We start from the raw sequence: 20,150 nt of genomic DNA on the forward strand, positions 1-20,150 counted from the left end.
ATAGAAAGTAATTAAACGTCATATAACGACTAATAGCCTTCTCTCAGTGTTTCTATTTTAGGAATAAGCATCGAAATATCTTGTTTTGAAATGTGACATACATATTTCAAACTGGTCCATAAGTCACCGGTTAACAGTTGACGAAATGTTATTAGCAGCCTTATTGCTGCAGCTTGTCAAGCCGAAAACTAAAATCTAGCTGTGACCTACTTCCGAAATTTGCAAACAAAATGTTGTGGTGACTTTCTATTCTCGTTCCTCTGTTAGTTAGATACTGTTTCTTGTTGGCGTTTCATCACAGTAAACGCAGCACGATCTCCCAAGCAAAGACAGAAATCCATAGCAGTCTGCCTACGCATTGATGCCATGCGTGGACACGAGGACGTCCATTCGTACAGCCGTTCGTTACTTAACTTTTGTGAGTTCGCTTTTATTGCCGTGCCTCTGCGAATGCGTCGGGGAAAGAGGCATCCTGTGGACTGTTACATTTTCCTTTGCATACTGTGTGGTTCTTCAGTGGATACAGGCGAGAAGTAGATGCTGTTCATGAGCATACAATTATGATATTAAATTGTTCTACATCTAATACCAAATAGTAAAAATAATATATAATTTTGATGCAGTATTTCCAGCGTCAGTTGATAACAGTACGAGATCTGAATGTATTTCGACAGAAAAGATTTGTAAATCTGTCACTCTTCAATACAACATTTAGAAGATGTCGAGCCCTGGCCGCTTGTAAATGTTATTCAACTGGCAAACACACAAAATGGGGTCAGTACATGAATGTTAGATCTTAAGTATACCCGTCGTTGGAGCTCCGCAGAAGCGATGCTTGCATCTCCTTGACAACGGCGTACGGTCCGAACGAACAGATTCCGTCTACATATAGGTAAGGCTTACCGGCAAATGATCTTCTTCAGTGCGGATGCACTCACATTGCCCGAACTCTTACGGGAATCGGTAGATTGACTGCCGCGAGTAATTAGTACAGTGGGCAGGGGCACTAAAAATGTAGTGTGTGGACACTAAGTTGAGAATGTGGGTCTCACGAAGAACGTGCAAGAGATAAGTCCCTGCAGTCGCACTGTTCTCTGTGTCCTCGGTGGCTTAGACGGATAGAGCGCCTGCCGTGTCAGCAGGAGATTCCGGATTCGAGTCCCGGTTGGGTTACACATTTTCAACTGTCTCCGTTGATATTTATCAATGCCTGTAGGTAGCTAAGGGTCTGGATTTCATTGTAATCAAAGTCTTCGAGAGGTGCAAGATCACCAATGGTATCTGTTGTTTCGGACATGTCGAAACGAACAGATACCATCTTCATATATTAATGTTTAGTTTCCGCAAGGCAACAGTTCAGGCGTTGAAGTATGGACGCGTGGATGCAAAAAGGTTAGTCTATACTGTGAGGCATAGCCCACTTAGTTGGTCAGTTACAAGTGCACATAACATCAGCTAGCAAATTATGTGACGTGTTAGTGGGAAGATTGGCCGACACAGAGAAAAAACAGCCAGCACTCTGATGTGTGTACATATTATGGAAATACATATAAAATGTGCATTTATACCCGTTAAACCTTATATATGTGGTGTCTGGTCGTTTTGACAGAAAACGCACACACTGCTCGTCTCATCTGGGAGATCCGGGTTCGAGTCCAAGTGTGCTAGAAACTATCATCTGTTACCATTTATTCATTTCAGTACTCAAATGCGGCTAATGCCATTGAAACCCTTTAAAAACTCTGGAAGGAGTCATGAAGAACCATAGATAAAGGGATGCCGCTTTTCACGTTGAAAACCTATATGGCATTTAGAATAGTGTCGTCTGGATGCAAAACCACACAAATAAAGTTCTTTCTCTCCCAGCACGGGAAATCACCTCATCGGGTAGCTTAAAGAAATATCGGCTGGTGGGCTGTTGAAATTTCATTTGTTAAAATTTGATCGTGTAATCGTTGGCTGGGCTTTGTCATTGGCGGTGGGAAGTTTGGGCAGACTTATGGGGGGAACTCAGCAGGACAGAGCAATCACACGAGCTATCTTGTGGTCGGAGCTCGAGGAGAGACGCAGCAGAGACGCTTGGACAGGAGGGCCAGACCTGCATTACAGAGCCATCTCGTAGTTCCTGACCGGTGAGCCGCTGGTATCAGCAGGTCGCAAAGGATGCAGCTATCGTCGTTCTGGACCTTTCTTTGGTAGGAAAAGCTTGCAACGAGGGCTGTCACGAGAGGAGAATGATAAGGTTCAGTTTCGTTTCCTTTAAACATCGTTAGATAACGCGACATGGCGCTTCATCTTACAGTATGGGGCTCATCCATGACAGAGTACGTTTAGGTAGTTGTTTGTAAAGATTGCTGGTACGATCAGCGCACTTATTATGCGCCCAACAGCGGATTATGGGTTTTAGCGGCGGAACTATTGACACGATCATCAGTCTTACCTCATCCATTTCTTGTGGACTTGTTTAATAGATTTAATGTGAAGTTAAACTTTCACGGCAATCACTGTCAGCATTTCCGTTTCATGTTTTCTATTTGTAACTCATATTAGTGTTTGAATCCTGTTGGTGTGCGTGCCCACCAAAGAGAAAATGAAAAGCAGTTCAGTAGATATATAACCCTTCCCATTCCTCAATGATTTTGTAAGAACCAACGGACAATCTCATTTACGAGAGCCTTTCCCTTTCTTAGAAGACGTTCTGTTGCACGACGAATTTGATTACATATCTGAGTTTTGGGAGGCAATCTCTCTGCCGGAATAGATAGCAGAAACAACCTTACGGCTTGTTAGCTCGAGCCAGCGACTTCTAAGGTGGCCATACAAGTGAAAACATAAACTCTAAATACGATATAGCACACCTACTAAAACGTTTAAGTTCAGCTACAACTGAAAGTATTTGTATGGGGTGCAGCCATGTGTGGAAGTGAAATATGGACGGTAAATAGTTTGGCCAAGAAGAGAATAGAAGCTTTCGAAATGTGGTGCTACAGAATAATGCTGAAGATTAGATGGGTAGATCACATAACTAATGAGGAGGTATTGACTAGAATTGGGGAGAAGAGAAATTTGTGGCACAACTATGGTTAGAAGAAGGGATCTGTTGGTCGGACATGTCCTGAACCAACAAGGGATCAGCAATTTAGTATTGGAGGGCAGCGTGGAGGGTAAGAATCGTAGAGGGAGACCAAGAGATGAATACTCTAAGCAGATTCTGAAGGATGTAGGTTGCAGTAGGTACTGGGAGATGAAGAAGCTTGCACAGGATAGAGTAGCATGGAGAGCTGCATCAAACCAATCTCTGGACTGAAGACCACAACAACAACAACTTTTTCCACAAGAATAAATGTCGACATTGGGGATATAGGAGTCAGTAAGTTAATATGTTTTGAATATTTTCATTCAGGGATGTTTTATGGTATAACGTTCTGTGGTAACGCCTCTCTTAGCGACATGCACTTCGGCTACATTTGGAAGTTTGGGTTTGGCCGTGCGTCGTGCACGGACTGCCAGAGCAATTAAGGCGACCGCTCGCGTAAAGCGGGAAATCCGTTTTCGGGTCTCGGTCGGGCGCAAATTTTCATTGAGGTCATTCCGTTGTACACCTGATGGTTGTTCGTATTCGCAACTGGGAATACACTTCATTTATTTCATAACGGCTGTAGTCCCTGCAGTGGCTGTTCCTTCAGATATGCATCCACGTCCGAAGAAACATTGCATCGTTTCTCTTAACAACACAAGCATTGCAACCTCGTATTTTACAACAGTGTTCTACTTTAATTCGCTTGACATATTTCATGTCATAGTGTTTGTTGTCGAGTATGACACTTACCTAATTAAATTCAAAAATTTTCCCTCCACCAGAGATCAGCTGTGGATAGCAATCTGTATTACTTGACCAAACACTGAGAACTGAATATCAAACGGTAGTTGCCACAGATTGCATGTTGCTTCCAACAAAGTTGTTCAATTCCTAAAAAAGTCATCATATTTGAGCATAGAAAGTAATTACCAGTACTGCGACAAACTGACCTCAGTATGTTCAAATGTGTGTGAAATCTTATGGGACTTAAACTGCTAAGGTCATCAGTCGCTAAGCTTACACACTACTTAACCTAAATTATCCTAAGGACAAACACACACACCCATGCCCGAGGGAGGACTCGAACCTCCCCCGGAACCAGCCGCACAGTCCATGACTGCAGCGCCCCTGACCGCTCGGCTAATCCCGCGCGACTGACCTCAGTATGATACGTCTGAGTTCTGACACCATTTTAAAAACTGAACCGAACGGTAACTTATTCCTACCACTCCGGACGCTTCGTAGCTTCACCAACTCACAATAAAGAGGATGCCATTTTTTTTACATCATGTATTATATTCAGATGAGCAAAACCTTGGTTGTCTCTCTCTCTCTCTTTCTCTCTTATCAACACACTGAAACAGTCTTGTCTACAATACATGCTAAATACCTTTTATTTGTCCTGATCTTCAAGCAGAACAGTGCTATCGACGTCGAAATGGTTGCAACGTTAACTGCACGCAAGTAGCTGACCCATCGAAGTGAACTAAAATTAATCATCAGATATTTCTGCCAGATTCCACTATAACAGTTGTAGAATCATGTGAAGAATGGTTACGCTCAGTGGCCTAGCAGGACCACGACTATAAAATATTGGTTGGAGACGATTGTAACATACTGAGCATAAGCTGGGACATCTATGCAATCTTTGACTCTGGTGCGGACAGACAGTTTTGCTAAGTAGTTCTTAACGCTCAAAAACTGTCTTAAGCAGCTGGTACGATCATCCATACCAAATGGAAATATTTAGACCTCGTCGCCGCCAACGGGCCTTATTGGTAGTGTCAGTATAGAGACAGGTATTAGCGACTACGATGTCAATATAGCACCAAGGTTACTAAGGTTGTTAATAAATCCATCAAAGAGACCAATGTTGGAAAGAGCATTTCTTGGCACCCTACTTTCACTATAAACGAACGTTATTTATTTTCAATATGATATTAATCTGACTGTAAATCACGCTCTGGAGAAGTTCAGTAATAACAAAATAAGTAAAATGCAAAGAAAACAAAGATTATTGTTGCATTCTCTGTTCAAAAACAGAGCAGAAACATCGACAACCAAAATTCAGTAGAAATTCGTTCGTCTATAAAAAGCTCGAAGCTTACCACAACTTCTACTGTCAAACGTTAGCGAAAGATCTTGCGAAGAATCCTAGAAATTCTAGTCCCACGTAAAATCGTTAAATGGGTGAAAGCTTCTAATCAGCCAGTAGTTAAGTAGTGTGGTTTGGCAATGGAGGACACTAAAAAGAAAGATAAAGTTTTGAATTTCGCGTTCAAAAGGCTACTACGCCATAGAAGCTTTGAGACATACTGGTATTTTCGTTTGACCGCTTCATAAACACAATGGAGGACATAGAAACAGGCATCCTGGCCCTGAGTAGCATCTGAAAACAAACTAGTGATAGGCCCAGATGGGATCACAAGCCTGCTTTACAGGCTCTTCGACTTTGTCCCCTTCCGTACCTCGCATGTGTCGAGAATCCTAAGCGAATGGAAGAAAGCGCAAGGGACGCCCGTATACTGGAAGGGTAAAAGAACGCACCCGCAAAATTACAGACAAATATGCTTAAGGGGAGACGGAAGGCAGTTTTTATCCCTATTCTGCCATTGCTATTTTAGCCTTTGAATAGGTACATTTGTCAAAAGAACTAAAAGTGATAAAACAATGAAATTTGTACTGCATATATATAACATATTTGCCTCAATTTTCAAGTAAAATGAACATAATACCTATAATGGTTTTGAAGAAAAAAATGTTATTCTTTCACTAGCAAAATTTAAGTTTTTTGTACATTAATTATTATAAAACAGTTTCTGATTGTTGGTGGTTCTCAATTTACTTGTAATAACTTATTGCCATGTGCAGTACAAATTGACCAAATTTCATGTTTCTATCCCCATTAGTTTATCAAATAATGGTACCTGAAAGTAAAAAATGTAGATTTGAGAAAAATCCATTTAAAGTTTAATATTGAAATTCTAATATAGTTGTTGATCATAATTACTTACCACTAATATTTTCCTGCACCATACTGAGCATCATCTGAATCATAGTGATCTTTGCTTCTCTTGGTCCCTCTTCTTTTCTGTCTGGCTTCTTCTGTGCATTTCAAATTAACAATATCGGCTTTGCGGATTCTCTCTTTATCTATTTGCACCAAGGATTTTGCAGTATTTCAGCTAGATTTTATGCCCAATAATTCCAGAACATGCACTTTTCTAATTACACCACCATTGAAGCATAAAATAGCATCATAAACACCAAATTTGAGGTTTGTAAGCTGAAAAAATACAGTTTTCGGGGATCGGTTCCAAATGTCAGAATTCACACATTCATTTAAATTTTGGGTTTTCCCATGAAGACATTTCCTCAACAAGGTATCTTTAGAAAGGTCTCTAAAAATGGGTTTCATTTCATTCATTACTGATGCAGGTAAAGAATGTTTGTGGTCATATCTGACACATCTCCTGTACTTGCACCAAGTGTCAGGATCATTCGGACAGAGACCGTGCACTGGATTTTCATTTGTGGATAGCTTATGGAAAAAGATAGCCCATACAGGTTTTTTCATGTTTTCAAAATTCCCTACATTTCTTCTTATGGCCAAACCATAATAATTCTGTAATCTATCTATCTCAACATTTGTTAGGCGACCTTTACCACCTATCATCTTACCATCTTCCAATATAGTTTTGACTTTTCTTTCAATAATCTTCTCAAGATGGACCCCATTCTCTTCTGGACATGCCCAATGCACTCTAATTTATAAATTGTGACATTAGGACCATACGGTTGTTCTGCACATACCCGGTCATAAGCCTTCTTGTCACCGTCCCCAGATTGCACAGAGAGTCAGGAAAACCATCATATCTCACTAAAAAATTGTCGTATTTATATAAAACAAAAACTGTTTCACGTAGGAAAGACCAGGCACTTCAAATACGCTAAAATCTAAAAATCTAATTTTAGAAGCCCACTTGCCTTCCGTCTCCCCTTAACGTCGGTTAGCTAGAGAATTATTTGGCATAATCTAAGTTCCAGTATAATAAATTTCCTTAAAACAGAAAAGCTTACATCTGTGGATTAACACGAATAAACACTGACGGAAGGAAAACCACAACACAAAAAAATAATTTATGTAGAGTAACGGAATTTTGGGAATACAGTTGTCTTGATAACATACTTAACTGATTAACATTATTGCTACATCAGAGTTTAGTGCAACCGTGAGATAAGCCATTGAAAGATGAAATGCTGGTACATTAATAATCGGTGTACTCGCCAAGATGTCGAATGTAAGCAAGCAAACGCTTGAGTGCATTATGCCGTACAGGTGCCAGATGCCAGTTTGTGGTATGTAGCTCCATGTCTGTTGCACTTGGTCAATACAGAAGCGGTTAATGCTGTTTGTGGATGACGCTGTAGTTGCCCTCCGATGATGTCACGCATGTGCTCGATTGGAGACAGACTTGGTGATCGAAAAGGCAAAGAAACATGAAGACAATCAGTAGAGCATGTTGGGTTACAACAGCGGTTGTGGGAAAAAGTTATCCCCTTGGAAATCACCACCTGGAATGCTGCTCGTGAATGGCAGCACAACAAGTCGAATCACCAGACTGACGAACTCGTTTTCAGTAAGGATGCATGGTATAACTATGACAGTGCTCCTGCTGTCATTCGAAATCACATCCCAGACCTTAACTCCAGGTATATGTCCAGTGCGTGTAGCACGCGGACAGGATGGTTTCAGGCTCTCAACTGGCCTCCTTCTAACCAACACAAGGCCATCTTTGGCACCGAGGCAGAACCAGACTTCATCAGAGAATACAACAGACCTCCACCCTACCCCGCAATGAGCTCTCGCTTGACACCACTGCAATTGCAAATAGTGGTGGTTTGGGGACAGTGGAATGCACGCTACGGGGCTTTTGTTTCAAACATGTCCTTCAGGTAACCGATTTGTAACAGTTCGTTATGTTTCTGTGATGATAACTGCGGCTCAAATTACTGCTGGACATGCACCATAGGTACAAGCCAAATACGATTCTCGTTCCTCTTGGTAGTGCCACGTGGCCGTCCGTAGCTCGATCTTCTCGCGGCCGTACATTCTCGTACGGCCACTGCCAGCAGTCACGTACAGTGGCTACATTGCTGGCAAATCATTCTGCAATATCACAGAAAAAACAGCTAGCTTTCCGCAACCGTATTACACGACCTCGTTCAAACTCAGTGGAGTGTTGATAAAGGCGTCTATATCACCTTAAAGGTATTCTTGACTAATATCAACTCACCGCGTCCAATCTGAAACGCATCACCGTTACAGCGCGTATTTAAAGCAAACCTGATTTGCATCCTCGTAGAGGCGGTACTAGCTGCAATATTACGAAGCTGGCGCAAAATTGGAATGGACGTCATCTTTCAGATGTAGAAACATGTCTGACAACTATCGTTTATTTCGCACAACCCCTTTTTGGTGTTGCGATTATCTTTCCGTCATTGTTGAAAGCTTCGCTCCTGCAAAACTCAGCCTGCACTTTTCTCGTACGATATCCTACTTGCCATGGATGAAGATTAACAGGCAAGTTCCACATTTCTAGATTTGTGGAATGTGTTTGACACAGTGGCACAATGGGGACTTTGACGGAGGTCAGAGCATACGGAATCTATTTGTACAAGTGGTTGAAGGTTTTTATGTAACCTCGTATGATGTTCTGGACGGTGGGCGTTCATCAGACATAAAGGCGTCGTAAAGAATGTGCTGGAAAAGTGTGACAGAACCGCTCGTGTTCCCTATATTCATAAATTATGTGACAGACAGGATGTGCACGTTGGTGACGCTTAGTCTAAGGGAAAATGTGGTCTTTCAATGACATTAGGAGAATACAAGATGATTTGAATAGCATTTCTATATGGTGTAGTGAATGGCAACTTTCTCCAAATGTGGAAGAATGCTGGTTAATGCAGATGAGTGGGAAAAACTATCCTGCAGTGTTTCAGGGTAGGCATACAAATGAGTTCATAGAAAACCACTTAGGTGTGACTAGATATCCATCTTGCCAGCAGGTCAACAGTTGTGTTCTAGCAAGCAGAATGTTCTGGTGTTAAGATATGATACTGATTTTACAGATACCGGTGATTCAAGTATCTACTATCGGACAATAAATGCCCATTTATCCACCTGCATCATTGCACTGGTGATCTGTACGTGAGCCGCGCGTGGCTCGTGTTCGTGCCATCTCTTATTTAACATCCTGTTTTTGCCGTAGTGCCACCTCGTTACGTTTCAAAAATTATACGTTATGCTCTTAAGCCATAAAATTGTGTGACATATTCAGTCGATACTTAAGCTCGGAATGATTGGGCAACTAAATAAAGTTATATGTGTTCGAGTGTAGCTGACAGCCGCTGCTTTTTGGCCCCTTTCCAGAATTCCAACTACCTGTTCTCTCCTGCGGATTTAACCAGGCGTCTCAGTACGTTCAGCAGCATGCTATACCAAGTAATCATCTGTGAACTGTGCTCAATTGGTTTTCCGTGGAGGTTGCGAAGCCTGTGTGGCTGCTAACCTTGGTTAAATCCTATTGAGCAAGAAAGCTGCTATCCATAGGGATGTGAACTTCCTGGGGTCTGAACCAGCCAGTTTACGTTACCAGTCTCTTTCCCGTGGATGAGCTAGGTTTATCGACGTTTTGTGAGTGACGTGGATAAAGATATACGGAGATGGTATCTGTTCTTTCAGACATGTGCGAAAGAACGGATATTATCTTCATGCAGTTAAGGCTAACCGGCCATTGACCTTCTTCTTCTGTACTGGATGCACACGAATTGTCCGAACACTTACGGGACTCCGTAAGATTGTCTGCCGCGAGTAATGAGTTAATGGGTAGGGGCAATACGAATGTAGTGTGTGGACATTAAGTTGGGAATGTGGTTCTCACGGGGAGCGTGCAAGAGATAAATCCCTTCAGTCGCAGTATGCTCTGTGCCTTCGTTGGCTCAGATGGATAGAGCGCCTGCCTTGTAAGCAGGAGATCCCGGGTTCGAGTCCCGGTCGGGGCACGCGTTTTCAGCTGTCCGCGTTGATGTCTATCAACGCCTATCGATAGCTTAGCGCCTTGATTTAATTATTATTGTAACAGTTTTCGTGGTGTTGTTTGGCAAGAATCGCTGATAATACACTGTAGATTACACATTATTGCCGATGGCGGCTGTTTGGATATATACTGGTCGCATTACGTGTGAATATTTGCGGTGGAGGAGTCGGTTTGACAGCGAACATCTTGTCCAAAACTAGTCTCAACAAATGGACTTTTCGCACAACAACTCCGACAGAATTAAAAATAGCAGTTTAATAAATGTTGTTGATCCATTTTTCGTGCATAATGCTTAGGGTTCATAAAACTGTAACTGTTTCCGTGTCTGTCTTTCCCGCAATCAAGTCATTGTTCCTGACGTGAAACTTGGATACTGAAGAGTGCTGGGTGTATATGGGCAAAGAAATGACGAAGATAGCGGCTCGCGAAGACCTGTATTGGGATTGCGGTTGTTTACTTAAGGTATCGATTCGTTGCCTCTGTGGCAAGCTGCCGACGCGGTGAAATGTAAACACGGCTCTGACGGCGCCTGATAATGGGAGACTGGCCGCAGCAGGCGCCGACGAACGGAGCCTGAGGCCGGCGCAGTGTGTGTGCAATGAGTGCTCAAGCGGTATATCGCTACCAAGTTACGACGTGTCTCGGGATACTAGCTCCTACTCGTCACGCCGTGTATCCATTTTGATACAAACAATTAAGACATAATAATAAGTTACGCCAGAGTGTGGGCAACGTACAGGTATTAACTTGGAGCGTGACTCGCTATCATCAATAGAAATTTTTTGAAATTTCTGGTAAGTTCTATGGGGGCCAAACTGCTGAGGTCATCGGTTCCTAGGCTTACACACTACTTAATCTAACTTGAAGTAACTTACGCTAAGGACAACACACACACCCATGCCCAAGGGAGGACTGGAACGTCTGACGGAGGAAGCCGCGAGAACCGTGGCAATGCGCCTAAGACCGCATGGCTACACCGTCAGTCGTCAGATTGAAATCGCGAAGGATAATAATATGGATCAAAACAGATTGGTTTCAACTGTGATATACATCCTTTCTATTTTTCAGGGAAGCACGACGTATGCTAACAGCAGCTCCATGCAAATAACTTATTGAATAACTGGTCAGTATCTACCGCCAGCGCAAAATTTGGAATTACATTGTGCAGACATGGCATTCATGCTCAGCAGCATGTGCCAAATAATGACGTACAAGTGTCGTTGCACGAAAATAACATTCGCGGTATATACAGCGCCCATGACATTACCGACCTCGGACGAAACAAAGACGAAAAATACTTCACAAAAACTCCAGACGCGGTACGAGAGACGAAAGACCAAAGAGAAAAAGCAGACGACCTCATCCCTGCATGATTATTTAAAGGGTCACTCATCTGAACACTCCTCGATTCAGTGCAGATATTTTCCTTATGACCACCATTTGTGATGTTCACAACAATTTCATATAAATACTTACGATACAACCTATAGATATCTTTGATTCATTTTGCAACCTCGCAATAAACTCTCTTATACAGTTGTACACAAATTTCAAACCATAGACCTTGCCGTTGGTGGGGAGGCTTGCTTGCCTTAGCGATTCAGATAGCCGTACCGTAGGTGCAACCACAACGGAGGGGTATCTGTTGAGAGGCCAGACAAACGTGTGGTTCCTGGAGAGGGGCAGCAGCCTTTTCAGTAGTTGCAGGGGCAGCAGTCTGGATGATTGACTGATCTACCCTTGTAACACTAACCAAAACGGCCTGGCTGTGCTGGTACTGCGAACGGCTGAAAGCAAGGGCAAACTACAGTCGTAATTTTTCCCGAGGGCATGCAGCGTTACTGTATGGTTAAATGATGATGGCGTCCTCTTGGGTAAAATATTCTGGAGGTAAAATAGTCCCCCATTCGGATCTCCGGGCGGGGACAACTCAACAGGACGTCGTTTTCAGGAAAAATAAAACTGGCGATCTACGGATCGGAGTGTGGAATGACAGATCCCTTAATCGGGCAGGAAGGTTAGAAAATTTAAAAAGGGAAACGGATAGGTTAAAGTTAGATATAGTGGGAAATAGCGAACTTCGGTGGCAGGGGGAACAAGACTTTTGGTCAAGTGAATACAGGGTTATAAATACAAAATCAAATAGGGGTAATGCAGGAGTAGGTTTAATAATGAATAAAACATAGGAGTTCGGGTAAGCTACTACAAACAGCATAGTGAGCGCATTGTTATGGCCAAGATAGACACGAAGCCCACGCCTACCACAGTAGTACAAGTTTATATGACAAGTAGCTCTACAGATGACCAAAAAATTGAAGAAATGTATGATGAGAGAAAAGAAATTATAGAGGTAGTGAAGGGAGACGAAAATTTAATAGTCATGGGTGACTGGAATTCGATAGTAGGAAAAGGAAGAGAAGGAAACGTAGTAGGTGAATATGAATCGGGGGTAAGAAATGAAAGAGGAAGCCGCCTGGTAGAATTCTTGGTTCCAGAATCATAAAAGAAGGTTGTATACATGGAAGAAGCCTGGAGATACTGACAGGTTTCAGATAGATTATGTAATGGTAAGACAGAGATTTAAGAACCAGGTTTTAAACTGTAAGACAGTCCCAGGGGCCGATGTGGACTCTGACCACAATCTATTGGTTATGAACTGTAGATTAAAACTGAAGAAACTGCAAAAAGGTGAGAATTTAAGGAGATGGGACCTTGATAAAGTGACTAAACCAGAGGTTGTACAGAGTTTAAAGGAAAGCGTAAGGGAACAACTGACAAGATTGGGGGAAAGAAACACAGTAGAAGAAGAATGGGTAGCTTTGAGGGATGAAATGGTGAAGGCAGCAGAGGATCAAGTAGATAAAAAGACGAGGGCTGGTAGCAATCCTTGGGTGACAGAAGAAATATTGAATTTAATGGATGGAAGGAGAAAATATAAAAATGTAGTAAATGAAGCAGGCAAAAAGGAATACAAACGTCTCAAAAATGAGATCGACAGGAAGTGCAAAATGGCAAAGCAGGGATGGCTAGAGGACAAATGTAAGAATGTAGAGGCTTATCTCACTAGGGCTGAGGTAGATACTGCCTACAGGAAAATTAGAGACCTTTGGAGAAAAGAGAACCATTTGTATGAATATCAAGGGCTCAGATGGAAACCCAGTTCTAAGCAAAGAAGGGAAAGCAGAAAGGTGGAAGGAGAATATAGAGGGTCTATACTAGGGCAATGTACTTGAGAGCAATATTATGCAAATGGAAGAGAATGTAGATGCGAATGAAATGGGACATAAGACACTGCGTGAAGAGTTTGACAGAACATTGAAAGACCTAAGACAAAACAAGGCCCCGGGAGTAGACAACATTCCATTAGAATTACTGACAGCCTCGGGAGAGCCAGTCCTGACAAAACTCTACCATCTGGTGAGCAAAATGTATGAGATGGGCGAAATACCCTCAGACTTCAAGAAGAATAAAATAATTTCAATCCCAAATTGGTTCAAATGGCTCTAAGCACTATGGGACTTAATATCTGAGGTCATCAGTCCCCTAGAACTTAGAGCTACTTAAACCTAACTAATCTAAGGACATCACACACATCCATGTCCGAGGCAGGATTCGAACTTGCGACCGTAGCAGTCGTGCGGTTCCAGACTGAAGTGCCTAGAACCGCTCGGCCACCGCGGCGGTCCCAATCCCAAAGAAAGCCGTTGTTGACATATGTAAAAATTACCGAACTATCAATATAAGAAGTCACATCTGCAAAATACTAACGCGAATTCTGTACAGACGAGTGGAAAAACTGGTAGAAGCCGACATCGGGGAAGATCAGTTTGGATTCCGTAGAAATACTGGAACGCGTGAGGCAATACTGACCCTACGACTTATCTTAGAAGCTAGATTAAGAAAAGGCAAACCTACGTTTCTAGCATTTGTAAGCTTAGAGAAAGCTCTTGACAATGTTGACTGGAATACTTTCAAATTCTAAAGATGGCAGGGGTAAAATACAGGGAGCGAAAGGCTATTTACAGCTTGCATAGAAACCAGATGGCAGTTATAAGAGTCGAGAGACATGAAAGGGAAGCAGTGGTTGGGAAGGAAGTGAGACAGGGTTGTAGCCTCTCCCCGATGTTATTCAATCTGTATATTGAGCAAGCAGTAAAGGAAACAAAGAAAACTTCAGAGTAGGTATTAAAATTCATGGAGAAGAAATAAAAACTTTAAGGTTCACCGATGACATTGTATTTCTGTCAGAGACAGCAAAGGCCATGGAAGAGTAGTTGAACGGAATGGACAGTGTCTTGAAAGGAGGATATAAGATGAAAATCAACACAAGCAAAACGAGGATAATGGAATGTAGTCGAATTAACTCGGGTGATGCTGAGGGAATTAGTTTAGGAAATGAGACTCTTAAAATAGTAAAGGAGTTTTGCCATTTGGGGAGCAAAAACCTGATAATGGTCGAAATAGGGAGGATATAAAATGTAGACTGGCAATGGCAAGGAAAGCGTTTCTGAAGAAGAGAAATTTGTTAACATCGAGTATAGATTTAAGCGTCAGGAAGTCGTTTCTGAAAGTATTTGTATGGAGTGTAGCCATGTATGGAAGTGAAACGTGGACGATAAATAGTTTAGAGAAGAAGAGAATAGAAACTTTCGAAAAGTGGTGCTATAGAAGAATGGTGAAGATTAGATGGGTAGATCACATAACTAATGAGGAGGTATTGAATAGAATTGGAGAGAAAAGAAATTTGTGACACAGCTTGACTAGAAGAAGGGGTCGGTTGGTAGGGCATATTCTGAGGCATCAAGGGATCACCAATTTAGTACTGGAGGGCAGCGTGGAGGGTAAAAATCGTAGAGGGAGACCAAGAGACGAATACACTAAGCAGATTCTGAAGGATGTAGGTTGCAGTACGTACTGGGAGATGAAGCAGCTTGTACTGGATACAGTAGCATGGAGAGCTGCATCAAACCAGTCTCAGGACTGAAGACCACAACAACAACAACAAATCGCCACATTCGGCAAGCGAGTCAAAATATTAAGCTGACCTATATTACAAAGTACAACTATAAATTCAACATACATCAAAGTTATTGGAATATTAAAGAAGAAAACTCTTGCTGATAAGATCATTTGCGTCTCTATGGAGGAGTCCATAATTATAGCACTATTTACGTAAATAAAATATTGTTTACAAATTTTTATATTTGGTTATCTAGAAAAATAAACTGTTCATTATATTGCAGGCATTATCCTCTTTCATCTGGTGTATCGTAAGTGTTGTTACAATTTATTGTAAACGATGACAGTAACAATGTTAATAACTTTTTAACTGTTAGAGTTTCTGTGAAGGATTTATGTTCAATAAGCTCGTCACCATTGCCGCGGTTCCATAACTGTCACTGTTTTTCTCTAGCTTGCTTCTAACGAAATTTACATATTTTCTTTGATATTACATTAGTGACGATATTCTGAGTCACAAGGCCCCTCCATCCTAGCACATCCAGCGACCTTCGTGGCTTGTCAGTCGCCTTTACTTGCGCTGAACTCGCCTGTCACAGTCTATCTGACAGATGCCCGCCCCAACAAACATTCACGCCGGTCCACAGCCGACCTGTCAGCTTCAGTCCGTCTTGCGGCAGTCGAGCCAGCTGCTTGTGACGTTACAAAGTACATCAGATACATTTTTTCCCAATCACTACGTTTATGCTAGCCACATAAGTTCATCTTTAGAAATTGTTTAATATGAACTGCGAAAGCACTTCCCGGATTTGGGGATATAGCCCGATAACATGACCAGGATGTTAGAAAGCAAGATGTTTTTATTGTGATATTATAGTTTAAACAATCAATTTCGCTACTCTGCTGGCCTATAGAACTTTACTTACTACATTATTAAACTTCTAGGTCATTTGGGAGTGTATGGTATCCAAAATTGGGTACACTAAGTTGTCACCTCTGGTATACCAGACGTAACCAGATTGAGCATTGGGTGGAACTGGGCTCAGCTGACAGATCCAGGTACGTCATTTCACGTTGCTTTAACTCTGCGATAAAGTTCTTCGTGACTAGTGTCTGGTGCCGTGCCCGTTTTTCTCTAACCCACTGTGATCTGGAGAACTTGCTGGCCACGGTATCAGTGGAAATTCTTTGTGTGTTGGTAGATGGTAGATCATCTTACCCCTGCTTAGTCTGTGTGGTTGTGCTGATATGCTAGGCACTTCCTTTCCAACCACACAGAACACTTCACACCAATTTGACATTTGTTGCATGCCGCGTTCCAGGTGTTGCCAGCAGTGTCATTATCGTAATCTTAGTTACAAACCCGCCACTGCTTCTTTTTCCGATCCATACGCCCTCCATTTCCTGGCTTCCCCAGGCTCCCTGGTCCTTCGTCCAGAGTCAGCTCATCCAGTGTGTATTTCCATTCTGGTGGTATATATTCATAATGCACCACACAGAGTCATACATACCACAGAGACCGCAATGATGCGCCCTGCGGTTAATACAGACTTCACTTTTGCGTTATGGCCACAAAATAGTCTTACTACGTCTTACTGATCTTACTGTCTCACGTTAGTTGACAAATATTCTCAAACAAATTAATTTAGCTGTATAGCGTGAAAATTTTTCCTCAAGTTTTGCCAAATAATGAGTACGTTCGAAAGGCTTCTCTGCTCTAAATCCGTTTTGCAGAAAATTTGAATATGCGAAGGTTTTATTACTGCTAGGAATTCTGGAGGACGTTCCAACTTTTTTGCATCAGTGTCACACAGAAGGAAAAAATCCAAAACTGACTGCGTAGAGATAAGTAACTGTAAGAGTCGGTGGGCTGTGAACCTTACTGATGCAGAACAAACTCTGGAGCATGGTGTTGAGGACCTACCGGATGCCGTGGGCATTAATGAGACGGCATTAGCGAACTAGACATTCATCAAGTTTCGCTTACAATTGGATCACGTTCACCAGGGCAGCAGTGAGGAGGGGTATGGGCACAGCAAGCAGAGTGGCATGCGCTGACACACACATCTCAGCAATCTCTCGAGGATATCGACAAGGTCACAGCAGGCAAAGCAGCATGAGCGGCGCAGTTTTGGGTCGTCGGCACAGCTGATGGCAGGCGTTTCTTGTCCAGCAATGACTTCCAAAGGCTTGACGATGCTTTTGACTAGGCCACATTTGTGGATCTCTCAGGGAGTGCTCCAGAAAGCTTCCAGCAACTCTGAACAGGACAGCGATGGTAGTGAAGAGTTATAGGATTCCCTTTCCTCCAGAGGAAGGCCATAGACACCAGTGTCCACTAATGCGTAGGAGTTGTGGACAACAGCAGCTAATACGCCTCGCAAATACAGCGATAGTGTGGTAGTCTGTCAAACACCATCAGTTTGGCACCCAGTAGTGGAAGACTCCAAATCCTCACATCCTTCATGCCAACCTCTCATCAGCAGGTGAGAATCTGGCAGCTCACAGTGGTTAAGTCCAGCAGACCAGGTTGGATGCACTCTCGAAGGCAGTAGTCATCTGACGAACGGAAATCAGCACAAGTATTGGTTGGTGCTGCCTCATTGAAGCTGGAAGATAGAGAGGCTCAGGAATCTGAGTATTTATAGTTGTCTGTTGGAGGCAACGACGAAATGTTTTGGTGAGGTTGGCTGACTGTTGTCTGGATTTATGGGTTCGTCAGTACTATTCAGTGCACCCTGGTATCTAATGTGTGGATTTCAGCTCTTCAGCTAGGAGCTTTCCTGGAATATCAGTGGGCAGAAAGGCGTTAACATGTAACATTTACTTTTTCTTACGGCACCTTGAAGTGCTGTCAGAATGACATTACGTTCCTTCCACGGTGAGCTCATCTTGCTGAATTGGCGATTCAGACGTTCGCTCAAATGATGTGTGGCAATGGCCTCAGTTGTGTGCCGTGATATTACACTGTCAGCTTTCCTGTCTGTTTTTCATTCCAGTTGCAACACTTTGAGCCTCCCTTTGCTTGGTATGATACTGGCAGGAGAAAACCACGAAAATTTATTCATTGACCCAGTACATCTTCCCGTGGCGTTAAATAACTAATGGATATTTAGATTTATTTTGGCAATTTCGTCTAATAGAAACACATTTTCTCAGAACAACTCTTCAAAGCGACGGTCACCACACTCCAAGCATGAAATATTGTAATACTTCCTCAAATATAAAGTTTTCTTATGAATAATCAGGCCCATCGGCAGGACCCTACAAGGAAGTTCATTTTCAGTTTATACTAGGACAGCCCAAAATTTCTATGGTACTCAGATCCGGCTGTCGTGAAGGTTCCGGGGCATGACATCTCCTTTCATCATAGATAAGGGTACCTATTGTTCATATTTCTTGGGAATTCATATCGGAATGGGATAGTGCACCATCGTTTAGAAACCACAACAGTAAAACCCACACCCCCAGTTCTTTAAAGAATAGAACTCTCATCTATATAACGGATTCAAATGGTTGGTTACAACTGAGGTGATGTATTGTAAAGTATGTAAGCAAGAAAGTTTGTTGGAAGTCGCTAAGTGCTCTCACTATCAAACACTGGACGAGTATAGGCTCGATAATTCTCGCTCAATTTAAAGCAAAAGCTAGTTTCACACGATTTTCAATGTTTATGAAGTCACATCTCCTGAAATGTGTCTAGTAAAGTGATGAAATTTTGCAGGCACATTCAGGGGTGTATCAGGATACCACCTGTAAAATTTGTTGTGAATAAAGCTCTTAGTAATGAATTAAAAATTCGTAGCAACATGCCTCATGATAATGAAGTTTTATTGCGTGAACAATGAAAATGCAGTAAACTAGAAACTTTTTTCTTTCCATCGTTTTGTGGAGGGGCCAGCCGTGGTGGCCGAGCGATTCTAGGCGCTACAGTCTGGAACCGCGCGACCGCTACGGTTGCAGGTTCGAATCCTACCTCGGGCATGGATGTGTGTGACGTCCCTAGGTTAGTAAGGTTTAAGTAGTTCTAAGTTCTAGAGGACTGATGACATTAGAAGTTAAGTCCCATAGTGCTCAGAGCCATTTGAACCGTTTCTTTTTTTTGTGGAGGGTGTCAGCGAGAAAAGCTTCGATAATTTTTAAATTATGTTTTAAGGTGACAGAAGCCGGTAAGTGCTTTCATTCTCAAGTAGAGGATGAATACAGTGTGGGTAATTTGTAATTTTACTGTGTTAGACCTTTAACATCGGATTATACCTCTTAATGCGTAGGGTATGACAAAATTTAAAATGTTTAAATTCAGCTGACAATTTCATTAAATATGCAAAATCAATTTTTTCTTGACCCTGGAAGCATTTAGATAGCAAAACTGCAACTGGAGCTCTGCCCTGGGTTAGCCTATCATTAATACAGAACTCCTTGTGGACAGTTCATCAACAACTGTATCACCACATTACGAATAAATACCAGATACCGTGCAAAATTCAGTTGAGCTGGCATCAAGTGAAGTCTCATAAAATGATCACGGGCAGTTTCAGCCTATGTACTAATAGAGAATGGAAACATCCCCCAGGCTGTGGCTAAGCCATGTCTCCGCAATATCCTTTCTTTCAGGAATGTTAGTTCTGCAAGGTTCGCAGGAGAGCTTCTGTAAAGTTTGGAAGGTAGGAGGCGACCTACTGGCAGAAGTAAAGCTGTGAGGACGGGGCGTGAGTCGTGCTTGGGTGGCTCAGTTGGTAGAGCACTTGCATGCGAAAGGCAAAGGTCCCGAGTTCGAGTCTCGGTCCGGCGCACAGTTTTAATCTGCCAGGAAGTTTCATATCACCGCACACTCCGCTGCAGAGTGAAAATCTCATTCTGGAAACGTCCATATGGGTTGCACCAGTCGAGTTGGCCCTAGTCACGCTAGACATACTAATTAAAATTGAATATGCGGTTTTTCTGTTTTTCGATAACGGAGGACAGCCTCTTCCAGTGACCTGTTAATCAGCGTTTTTACGGAAAGATGTTCG

The 20,150-nt window shown here is 42.4% G+C and overlaps 1 protein-coding gene and 1 non-coding gene across 2 annotated transcripts in view; both read left to right on the forward strand.

Moving 5' to 3' along the window:
* LOC126474184 (mucin-5AC-like) overlaps positions 1–20,150 on the forward strand; it is a 487,051-nt gene that overhangs the window by 37,222 nt on the left and 429,679 nt on the right. The gene's annotated exons all lie outside the window — the stretch shown is intronic.
* Trnat-ugu (transfer RNA threonine (anticodon UGU)) lies at positions 10,070–10,144 on the forward strand. The gene has a single exon. It is a non-coding gene; the product is annotated as a tRNA-Thr (tRNA).

Source organism: Schistocerca serialis, chromosome 4, assembly GCF_023864345.2.
Source record: "Schistocerca serialis cubense isolate TAMUIC-IGC-003099 chromosome 4, iqSchSeri2.2, whole genome shotgun sequence".
Taxonomy (NCBI): domain Eukaryota; kingdom Metazoa; phylum Arthropoda; class Insecta; order Orthoptera; family Acrididae; genus Schistocerca; species Schistocerca serialis.